The 11,131-nt window shown below is 37.6% G+C and overlaps 1 pseudogene; it reads left to right on the top strand.

Moving 5' to 3' along the window:
- Positions 1-594: 594 nt before the first annotated feature.
- On the top strand, positions 595-1,529 carry LOC122431397 (annotated as a pseudogene).
- The last annotated feature ends 9,602 nt before the right edge of the window (positions 1,530-11,131 follow it).

Raw genomic sequence — 11,131 nt, 5'->3', positions numbered from 1 at the left:
GTCACTGCTTGCAATTCTACTGGTGAGGGAAGAGCTCAAGTGAATGAGGAAATGTTGAGATGAGAGTAGAATGATAGTGTACTAGTCCACCCCTCCTCTACCTTGGTTTTTCCAGCAGGTATGGTTGTGTATGGTATCACTGGTCTTCCCTCTGTAGGCTGTCTGTGATATCCTTTGCTATATTTAGCTAATTAAGGGCAACTCCACATCACTCCATATTGTGATAAAGGTAAAGGCAGATTGTATGGGACTAGGTTGGGATAGTGTCAGACATCCACGGTGTGTGTACTCTTTCCTGGTGGCTCAGTGCTAACAATCCGTCTGTTAATGCAGGAGACACAGGTTCAATCCCTGGGTTGGGAAAATCCCCTGGAAAAGGAAATGGCAACCCACTCTAGTATTCTTGCCTGGGAGATCCCATGGACAGGGAAGCCTTGCGGGCTACAGTCCATGGAGTCACAAAAAAGTTGGACATGATTTAGCAACTCAACAACAAAAATATTCTTTTGTAGGATGAGATCTTTTGTTAGAAGAGCTGAGTTGTTCTCTAATGGAACACTTTCCTCCTGTATCCACAGATTCCCTTTGAGAAGAATGGCTACTGGAAGTGTCTGTTTTGTGACCAAATTCATTCTGTTGGGATTAGCAGACTGACCTGATCTCCAGCTTCCTCTGTTCCTTCTGTTTCTAGGAATGTATATGGTCACTGTGCTGGGAAATTTGGGATTGATAATCCTAGTTGCACTGAATTCACATTTGTATACCCCTATGTACTTTTTCTTCTTTAACTTGTCCTTCATTCACCTCTGTTATTCTGTGTTTATACCCAAAATGCTGATTTACTTCACATTGAAGAAGAATATTATTTCTCACATGAGGTGCATGGTCAGCTGTGTTTTTACTTCTGTTTTTTTTTTGTTGTTTCTGAATGCTGTGTGCTGACATCAATGGCCTATGACTGCTATGTGGCCATCTGTAAGCCACTCTTGTATAATGCTGCCATGTCCCCTAAAGTGTGTTCCAGCCTTATGCTTGCTTCCTACTTGGTGGCATTTTCTGGTGCCATGGCTCACACTGGATGCCTGCTGAGACTGACCTTCTGTGATGCAAACACCATAAACCATTATTTCTGTGACATTCACCCTCTGCTTTGGCTCTCCTTCACAAGTACCTACGTCAATGAGCTGGTACTTTTCACTGTGGCGGGCATCAACATCACTGTGCCCAGTCTCCCCATCTTTGTCTCTTATGGTCTCATTGTCTTCAGCATCCTCCACATCAGCTCCACGGAGGGCAGGTCAAAATCCTTCAGTACCTGCTGTTCCTTCATCATTGCTGTTTCTCTGTCCTTTAGATCATGTGCATTTATGTATCTCAGACCATCTTCTGCTGGATCTCTGGATAAGCAAAAAGCCTCTTCTCTCTTTTACACCAGTGTAGTTGCCATGATGAACCCCTTAATCTATAGCTTGAGATATAAAGATGTGAAAGCTGCTCTGAGAAAAACTCTGAGTAGAAACAAATTTTGAATAGACTAGAGTATTTCTCTGTGCAGTTGGTCACAGGGGAGAAAGGTTCTGTGTTTAATCATAATAATTTGGTTGACAATTTTTTTGTTTCTTTTTAACCAGGTAGAAGGAAATCTGAGTCATCTCTCAATTTATTTTCACTCTGTGTAAAGCCAGACTTCTCTCTTACCTAACAAGTTGCAGACTTTGTCACCAACTCCCATTTACTAATATTATTTAGAAAAATTTATTACCTCTTATTTTTTTTTCTCAGTTTGAGCATGTTTCCCCTCTGGAAATAGATAAGTACTCTATAGTTGATGAAATCAGGGGACTTTAGGGTAAAATAGCATCATTGGGGATGTCTTATCAGCCTCTTGCCATTGGAAGTATGAAGCAGACATTATTTTCTCTTCCTATCTTTTCAGTCTTCCTTGAGCAAGAATGTGTCTCCTTAAATGCCTGAGATGGAAGGTTCCATAATGACTGTTAAGTATAAACATCTTTACTTCTCTGAACATTACACAGTATGCTTATGGAAAACAGTCTTCTTAGTTTGCACATCCAGTCCTCCATGTAACAGATTGTTAAAATATATTACCTGGATGAGAGAGCTAAGTTCAGAGAAGTACTTTGCTTCTACTTTATGTCATTGTTTTTGTTTCAGTAAACATGGAAAGGAGAAAATGCTGTAATTTGAAAGTTGACTTCATCTTTGGGTGGTATATGGCTTTTTCTCAGGGTGGGTATCAGAAAAGTTTATAGCAGTATCAGAAAAGTTTTTTGGACATGCCTCCTCAACCTAAGAAATAAAAGCAAAATTAAGCCAAAGGGACTGCATCAAACTGAAAAGACGTTGTGTAGCATAAGAAACTCAGCAAGATGAAAAATCAGTCTACTGAATGGGAGAAGATACTGGCAAATAATTTGTCTGATAACAGGCTAATATCCAAAATATACAAATAATCTGTATTACTCAGCATCTAGAAAACAAAGAACCCGATTGAAAAATAGGCAGAGGTGTACTTTTTCAAAGACATATGGATGACTACCAGACCCATGAAACAATGCTCAGCTTCACTAATCTTCAGGAAAATGCAAATCAAATCCAAGGAGATACCGCAATACTGTCAGAAAGGCAAACAAAAAGACAACAAGCAACAATTGTTGGTGAAGAGGTGGAGAAAAGGGAACTCTCATGTACCATTGGCAGCATGTAAACACAATGGAAAACAGTATGAAGTTTCCTCAAAAATTAAAAATAGAACTACTACACAACCCAGCCACTCCACTCCTGAGTACTTACCTAAAGGAAACAAAATCACAAATTCAAAAATATATACATACCCTGAAGTTCACTGCAGCATTATTTATAATGGCCAAGTTATGTACGCCTAAAGACCTGATGATATAATAGGTGAATGGATAAAGGAGATGTGGTGTATATTTATACAACGGAACATTTCTTATACATGAAAAAGAATGAAATCTTGCTATTTGAGAAAACATAAATGAACTCATAGAATGCAAAGTGAAAAGTGAAATAAGTCAGATAGGGAATGACAAATACTGTATGACTTCACTTATATTTGGAATCTACAAAACAGAAAAGATTAACCATAGGCAAACAGAAAGTGTTACAGATACAGAGAATAAACAGATTGTTGCCAGAGGGAAGGAAGAGGGGACGGGATAGAAATTGGTGAGAGAGTTTAAGAGACATAATCTTCCAGTTACAAAATAAACAAATAATAGGCATGAACAGCGTGGGGAATGTAGTTGATTATAATGTAGCATCTTTGTAGGCTGAAAGTTGGTAGCAAGACATATTGGTGTTAATTTCAAAGAGTACAGAAATAGCAAATCATCTTATTACCCATTAGAAACTAATTTAATGTTGTTGGAAAAGTATACTTTAAAAGCAAACAAACAAGCAAGCAGATGTATAGAAAAATAAATCACATTTATGGTTACCAAAGGCGGGGATCTGGAGGGAAGGGGAAGTGGATGAAGACAGGACAAATGTCCAGTTTAAGACACAAAAGTACTCTATGTAATGTACAATATGATAAATATAAATAACACTGTTGTATGTTTTATATGAAAGTTGTTAAGAGAGGAAATCCTTAGAGTTCTCATCACAGAGAAAAAAGGATATTTTTTCCCATTTTTTTTTTGGTATCCATATCATATGATGAATGTTCTCATCACAGAGAAAAAAGGATATTTTTTCCCATTTTTTTTTTTTTTTTGGTATCCATATCATATGATGGATGTTCTTATTTATGCATATAAATCAAATAATTATACTGTACACTTTAAACTTACACAATATCATATGAAAAAAGTGAAAATATTAGGCTCTCCAGTAGTGTCCTACTCTTTGCGACCTCATCGACTGTACCGAAAAGCTCCATGGAATTCTCCAGACAAGAATACTGAAGTAAGTAGCCATTTCCTTCCCCCAAGGGATCTTTCCATCCCAGGGACTGAACTCAGGTCTCCTGCATAGCAGGCAGATTCTTCACCATCTGAGCCATCAGGGAAGCAGATTATATTTCAAAACCCAGAAGAAACATGTTTAAAAATGGAAAAAAAAATTGCATGTGTTTGGATTTGAATGTATTCTGGACACTAGGTACTTATCAGTTATATCATTTACAAGTATTTCTTCCATTCTCTTAGTACTCTGTTCATTCTCTTGATGATATCTTTGAAACTTCAAGTTTTAATTTCATGATGCTCAGCATTCACTTCTTTTTCTTTTTTTCATTTGTCCTTTATTAGTTATATCAAAGAACCATTGTCCATCCCAAAGTCAAAGATTTACTCTGATGATTTCTTCTAGGAGTTTAATAATATTACCTTTCTTATTTAGATATAAGGTTTATTTTGAGTTAACTTTCTTATTTTGTGGAATGCTCCAAATCCATTCTTTCAAAATGGACTTAGTTATTCTAGTAACTTCTGTTGAAAAGACTACTCTCTCAATCACATAATCATGGCATCCTGTTGAATATCAAGTGAACATAAATGGAATGGCTTATTTTTGGACTCTCGTATGTATGTAAACACAGTGAATTCATATCTATGCTCTAACTGTTCATTTTCTTTCACTTCATTTCTCTACACTGCTTACATCACTGTTTTAAAATATATTTATTTAAAATTGTTTTATTTCCATTGGTTAAAAACAAAGGTAGATATGGTGTCATAATGTTTTCAAGCTACAACTTATGACCATCCTGACAGTAAGAGAGAGGGTAGAGAGGTAAAAGGAAGAGGCTTTATTTACACTTTTTTCTCCTGAACTCATTTCTGGAAAAACTTCTTCCTTTACCTATTAATATTCCTCTAAAGGACTCAAAGCTTTCTTCTAATGAGATAAAATGTAGTGAAAATAGAGTGGAAAATAATTACCAATATGTTATCCTATAGTATTATAATTTATAAAGTTTTCTGCAGTTAAAATATATCAGACATATATTTCAAGGATCTCAATCTGATTTTTAAAAAGTTTCTTTAGAGCCCTTATGTAGGAAGTTCCCTAAAGCAATTTTTTCTTCTAATTCAAATCTTACCCAAGTCAAAAATTTCCACCAAAGGCAGCTGTTTACCTAGATTATCATGAAAACCTTTCAAAATATTTCCAAATGATAAAGTTCCCATTCTCTGACAAGGACCTATTTGGACCATATAACTTTCTTCCTTAATTCCCAGACAGAGTTATCAAGAGATTAATTTTCACACTGTAGTAGTTTTGATTCGAAAGAACATTTTTACTTTAGGACAGATGAAATCTGTAGGAAGGCATTCCCCTTTAGGAAAAAGTCTTTAGAGCCAGTGTTATTTTTCTCATGTATTATTTATTATGTTGTAGACTTTTTAGGGAGTTTATGATCTAACAAAACTTAGAGGCAACAAAATGTTCTTATTAGTGGGCTGTTGATAGGATTGTTGGCACCCCAAATAGGATAAACTCCAGATTATTGCACTTTCCTTCAAATAATGCAGATTGCATTACATTGTGGAATTTGCTAGAATGAATTTTTGAGTCCTATTTCTCTTCTTTTGATCTTTTCAAAAGTTTTCAGCTATGAAACTGTTTGAGGAAATGAAAAGGCACTCAAACATGGCCACTTGGCTCTGAAGAGAACGTGAAAACAGCACTGATCATATGAATCATGGATTATCAGGTCCTCTTTGTGATTCTTTATGTTTACTTAGGATCTTCCCAACTGGCTCAGATGCTAAGAATCTGCCTGCAGTGTGAGACCTGGGGTCAGCATGATCACCCAGAGAAGGGAATGACAACCCATCCAGTATTCAGAGTTTCAGGAACACAGTCAGGTTAGTCAGTCTTTAATACATCACAACTTTGAGTTAAATGTTTTTATTTAAAATCAGGCTGTCGATAGGTGTGGTCCCATTGCCATTTACTTTGTTGTTTTGGGTTCACGTTTATACAACCTTTCTGCATTTCCTGTCTAGAGAAGATCCTTTAGCATTTGTTGAAGAGCTGGTTTGGTGGTGCTGAATTCTCTCAGCTTTTGCTTGTCTGTAAAGCTTTTGAATTCTCCTTCATATCTGAATGAGATCCTTGCTGGGTACAGTAATCTAGGTTGTAGGTTATTTTCTTTCATTACTTTCAGTATGTCTTGCCTTTCCCTTCTGCCCTGGAGGGTTTCTATTGATAGATCAGCTGTTATCCTTATGGGAATCCCTTTGTGTGTTATTTGTTGTTTCTCCCTTGCTGCTTTTAATATTTGTTCTTTGTGTTTGATCTTTGTTAATTTGATTAATATGTGTCTTGGGGTGTTTCGCCTTGGGTTTATCCTGTTTGGGACTCTCTGGGTTTCTTGGACTTGGTGGCTATTTCCTTCCCCATTTTAGGGAAGTTTTCAGCTATTATCTCCTGGAGTATTTTTCTCATGGCCTTTCTTTCTTGTCTTCTTCTTTGGGACTCCTATGAATTCGAATGTTGGGGCATTTCACATTGTCCCAGAGGTCCCTGAGGTTGTCCTCATTTCTTTTGATCCTTTTTTCTTTTTTCCTCTCTGTTTCATTTATTTCCAACCATTTTATCTTCTACCTCACTTATCCTATCTTCTGTCTCCGTTATTCTACTCTTGGTTCCCTCCAGAGTGTTTTTGATCTCATTTATTGCATTATTCATTTTTAATTGACTCTTTTATTTCTTCTAGGTCTTTATTAAACATTTCTTGCATCTTCTCAATCTTTGTCTTCAGGCTATTTATCTGTAACTCCATTTTGTTTTCAAGATTTTGGATCATTTTTATTATCATTATTCTAAATTCTTTTTCAGGTAGATTCCCTATCTCCTCCTCTTTTGTTTGACTTTGTGGGCATTTTTCATGTTCCTTTACTTGTTGGGTATTTCTCTGCCTTTTCATCTGGTTTAGATTGCTGTGTCTGGAGTGGGCTTTCTGTATTCTGGAGGTCTGTGGTTCCTTTTTATTGTGGAGGTTTTACCCAGTGGGTGGGGTTGGACGATTGGCTTGTCAAGGTTTCCTGGTTAAGGAAGCTTGCGTCGGTGTTCTGGTGCGTGGAACTAGATTTCTTCTCTCTGGAGTGCAATGGAGTGCCCAGTAATGAGTTTTGAGATGGGTCTGTGTGTTAGGTGTGACCTTGGGCAGCCTGTATGTTGACGTTCAGGGCTATGTTCCTGTGTTTTCTGAGATTGCGTGGTATGCTTGCTCTAAACTATGGCTCTTGGTTGGGTGGTTTGGCTTCAGTGGTGACATGGAGGCTTTTGGAAAGGCCTCTTATTACTTAATGTTCCCTCTAGTCAGGAGTTTTTTGGTGTTCTCAGGTTTTGGGCTTAAGTCCCTTGCCTCTGGATTTCAGTTTTATTCTTCCTGTAGTCTCAGGACTTCTCCAACTATACAGCACTGATAATAAAACTTCTAGGTTAATGGTGAAAAGATTCTCCCCCATGAGGGACACCCAGAGAGGTTCACAGAGTTACATGAAGAAGAGGAGAGGAAGGAGGGAGATAGAGATGAGCAGGAGGAGAAAAAGGGGGACTCAATAGGAGAGAGACAGATCTACGCAGTTGTCTGTTCCCAGAGTGTTCTCCGTAGCCCAGATACTCACAAAGGTTCACAGAATTGGATTGGGAAGAGAAGGGGAAAGGAGGAAATAGGGGTGTTCTGAGGTTGAAAACGGAGAGTCAGATTGGGAGAGAGTAATCAACACACTCCTGAATAAAAATGGGAACTGAATATTGGATTCTTAAATGTCCACAATTTATATCATATACTGAAAAACAAAGATTAAAAATCTAGAGTAGAGGTTAGACTCTAGTTTTGGAAGTTTTGGCCACAGCAATCAGAGCAGAAAAAGAAGTAAAAGGAATCCAGATAGGAAAAGAAGAAGTGAAACTCTCGCTGTTTGCAGATGACATGATCCTCTACATAGAAAACCCTAAAGATTCTTCCAGAAAATTACTAGAGCTAATCAATGAATATAGTAAAGTTGCAGGATATAAAATTAACACACAGAAATCCCTTGCATTCCTATACACAAACAATGAGAAAACAGAAAGAGAAATTAAGGAAACAATACCATTCACCATTGCAACAAAAAGAATAAAATACTTAGGAGTATATCTACCTAAAGAAACAAAAGACCTATACATAGAAAACTATAAAACACTGATGAAAGAAATCAAAGAGGGCACAAACAGAAGGAAAAACATACCGTTCATGGATTGGAAGAATCAATATTGTCAAAAAGGCTGTACTACCTAAAGCAATCTATAGATTCAATGCAATCCCTATCAAGCTACCAACGGTATTTTTCACAGAACTAGAACAAATAATTTCACAATTTGTATGGAAATACAAAAAACCTCGAATAGCCAAAGTAATCTTGAGAAAGAAGAATGGAACTGGAGGAATCAACCTGCCTGACTTCAGACTATACTACAAAGCCACAGTCATCAAGACAGTATGGTACTGGCACAAAGACAGAAATATAGATCAATGGAACAGAATAGAAAGCCCAGAGATAAATCCACGAACCTATTGACACCTTATCTTTGACAAAGGAGACAAGAATATACAATGGAGAAAAGACAATCTCTTTAACAAGTGGTGCTGGGGAAACTGGTCAACCACTTGTAAAAGAATGAAACTAGAACACTTTCTAACACCATACACAAAAATAAACTCAAAATGGACTAAAGATCTAAATGTAAGACCAGAAACTATAAAACTCCTAGAGGAGAACATAGGCAAAACACTCTCCGACATAAATCACAGCAGGATCCTCTATGACCCACCTCCAAGAATATTGGAAATAAAAGCAAAAATAAACAAATGGGACCTAATGAAACTTAAAAGCTTTTGCACAACAAAGGAAACTATAAGTAAGGTGAAAAGACAGCCTTCAGATTGGGAGAAAATAATAGCAAATGAAGAAACAGACAAAGGATTAATCTCAAAAATATACAAGCAACTCCTGAAGCTCAATTCCAGAAAAATAAGTGACCCAATCAAAAAATGGGCCAAAGAACTAAACAGACATTTCTCCAAAGAAGACATACAGATGGCTAACAAACACATGAAAAGATGCTCAACATCACTCATTATCAGAGAAATGCAAATCAAAACCACAATGAGGTACCATTACACACTAGTCAGGATGGCTGCTATCCAAAAGTCTACAAGCAATAAATCCTGGAGAGGGTGTGGAGAAAAGGGAACCCTCTTACACTGTTGGTGGAATGCAAACTAGTACAGCCCGCTATGGAAAACAGTGTGGAGATTTTCTTAAAAAATGGAAATAGAACTGCCCATAATGACCAGCAATCCCACTTCTGGGCATACACACTGAGGAAACCAGATCTGAAAGAGACACGTGCCCCCCAATGTTCATCTCAGCACTGTTTTAATAGCCAGGACATGGAAGCAACCTAGATGCCCATCAGCAGATGAATGGATAAGGAAGCTGTGGTACATATACACCATGGAATATTACTCAGCCATTAAAAAGAATTCATTTGAATCAGTTCTAATGAGATGGATGAAACTGGAGCCCATTATACAGAGTGAAGTAAGCCAGAAAGATAAAGACCAATACAGTATACTAACGCATATATATGGAATTTAAGAAAGATGGTAACGATAACCCTATATGCAAAACAGAAAAAGAGACACAGATGTACAGACAGACTTTTGGACTCTGTGGGAGAAGGTGAGGGTGAGATGTTCTGAGAGAACAACATTGAAACAAGTATACTATCAAGGGTGAAACAGATCACCAGCCCAGGTTGGATGCATGAGACAAGTGCTCAGGGCTGGTGCACTGGGAAGACCCAGATGGATGGGATGGAGAGGGGAGGTGGGAGGGGGGATCGGGATTGGGAATACATGTAAATCCATGGCTGATTCATATCAATGTATGACAAAACCCACTGAAATGTTGTGAAGTAATTAGCCTCCAACTAATAAAAAAAAAAAATTAAACTCACCAACCTCCAACAGTGTGTGACCTGGGCAAAACTAAATCACTTCTGCTTTTGCTGGCTCTTCCTCATGGATTTTAAGGTATAAAATCCTTAAATTGCTGTTAAGAAATGATAATTTGAAAGAAATATTTGGTGACTAACTCAAGTTGTGACTTTTCTTGAATAGATTTTTGGATTACTTACCTTTTGAGAAAATATGGGGAAATGGATACCTTAAAATGCTTGAACGACTCTGCAGAATCACTCAGTTGTGTCCTACTCTTTGGGACTCCATGGACTGTAGCCCACTGGACTCCTGCCCATGGAAGTTTCCAGGCAAGGATACTGGAATGGGTCGTTGTACATGGCCTTTATTATACTGAGATATGCACCCTCTAGTCTTTGTTTCTGTAGTATAGTGATTATCACTTTCGCCTCACATGCTGAAGGTCCGTGGTTCAAAACCAGGTAAACAGACTTTCAGAAGCCTAAGGGTCTCTGTTAGTCCCTAATTACTATGGGCTTCCCTGGTGGCACAGTGATAAAGAATCTGCCTGCAATGCAGGAGACCCAAGTTCGACCACTGGGTCGGGAAGATCCCCTGGAGAAGGAAATGGCAACCCACTGCAGTATTCTTGCCTGGAGAATCCCATGGGCCAAGGAGCCTGGTGGGCTACAGTTCATAGTGTCACAAAGAGTCGGACATGACTTAGCACACATGCACATGTACCCACTATGCTCAATTTCTGGAGAGTTTTTTTTTTTTTTAATCATAAATTGGTGCTGAATTTTGTCAAAAGTTTATTGCACATCTATTGAGATGATCATATTGTTTTTATTCTTCAATTTGTCGGTGTGGTATATCACATCGATTGATTTGAAGAATCTGAAAAATCTTTGCATACCTGGGATGAATTCCAGTTGATCATGGTGTGTGATCTTTTCAGAATATTGTTGGATTCAAATTGCTAAGATTTTGTTGAGGCATTGTGCATCTATTTTCTTCAATGCTATTGGCCTATAATTTTCTTTTTTTGTGGTATCTTTGTCTGGCTTTGGTTTCAGGTAATGGTGGCCTCATAGAATGAGTTTGAAAATTTTCCTTCCTCTGCAATGTTTTGGAACAGTTTCAGGAACATATGTATTAATT

The sequence above is a fragment of the Cervus canadensis genome, chromosome 29 (genome assembly GCF_019320065.1).
Source record: "Cervus canadensis isolate Bull #8, Minnesota chromosome 29, ASM1932006v1, whole genome shotgun sequence".
NCBI classification, from domain to species: Eukaryota; Metazoa; Chordata; class Mammalia; order Artiodactyla; family Cervidae; genus Cervus; species Cervus canadensis.
This window is presented reverse-complemented; position numbering and strand designations above follow the sequence as displayed.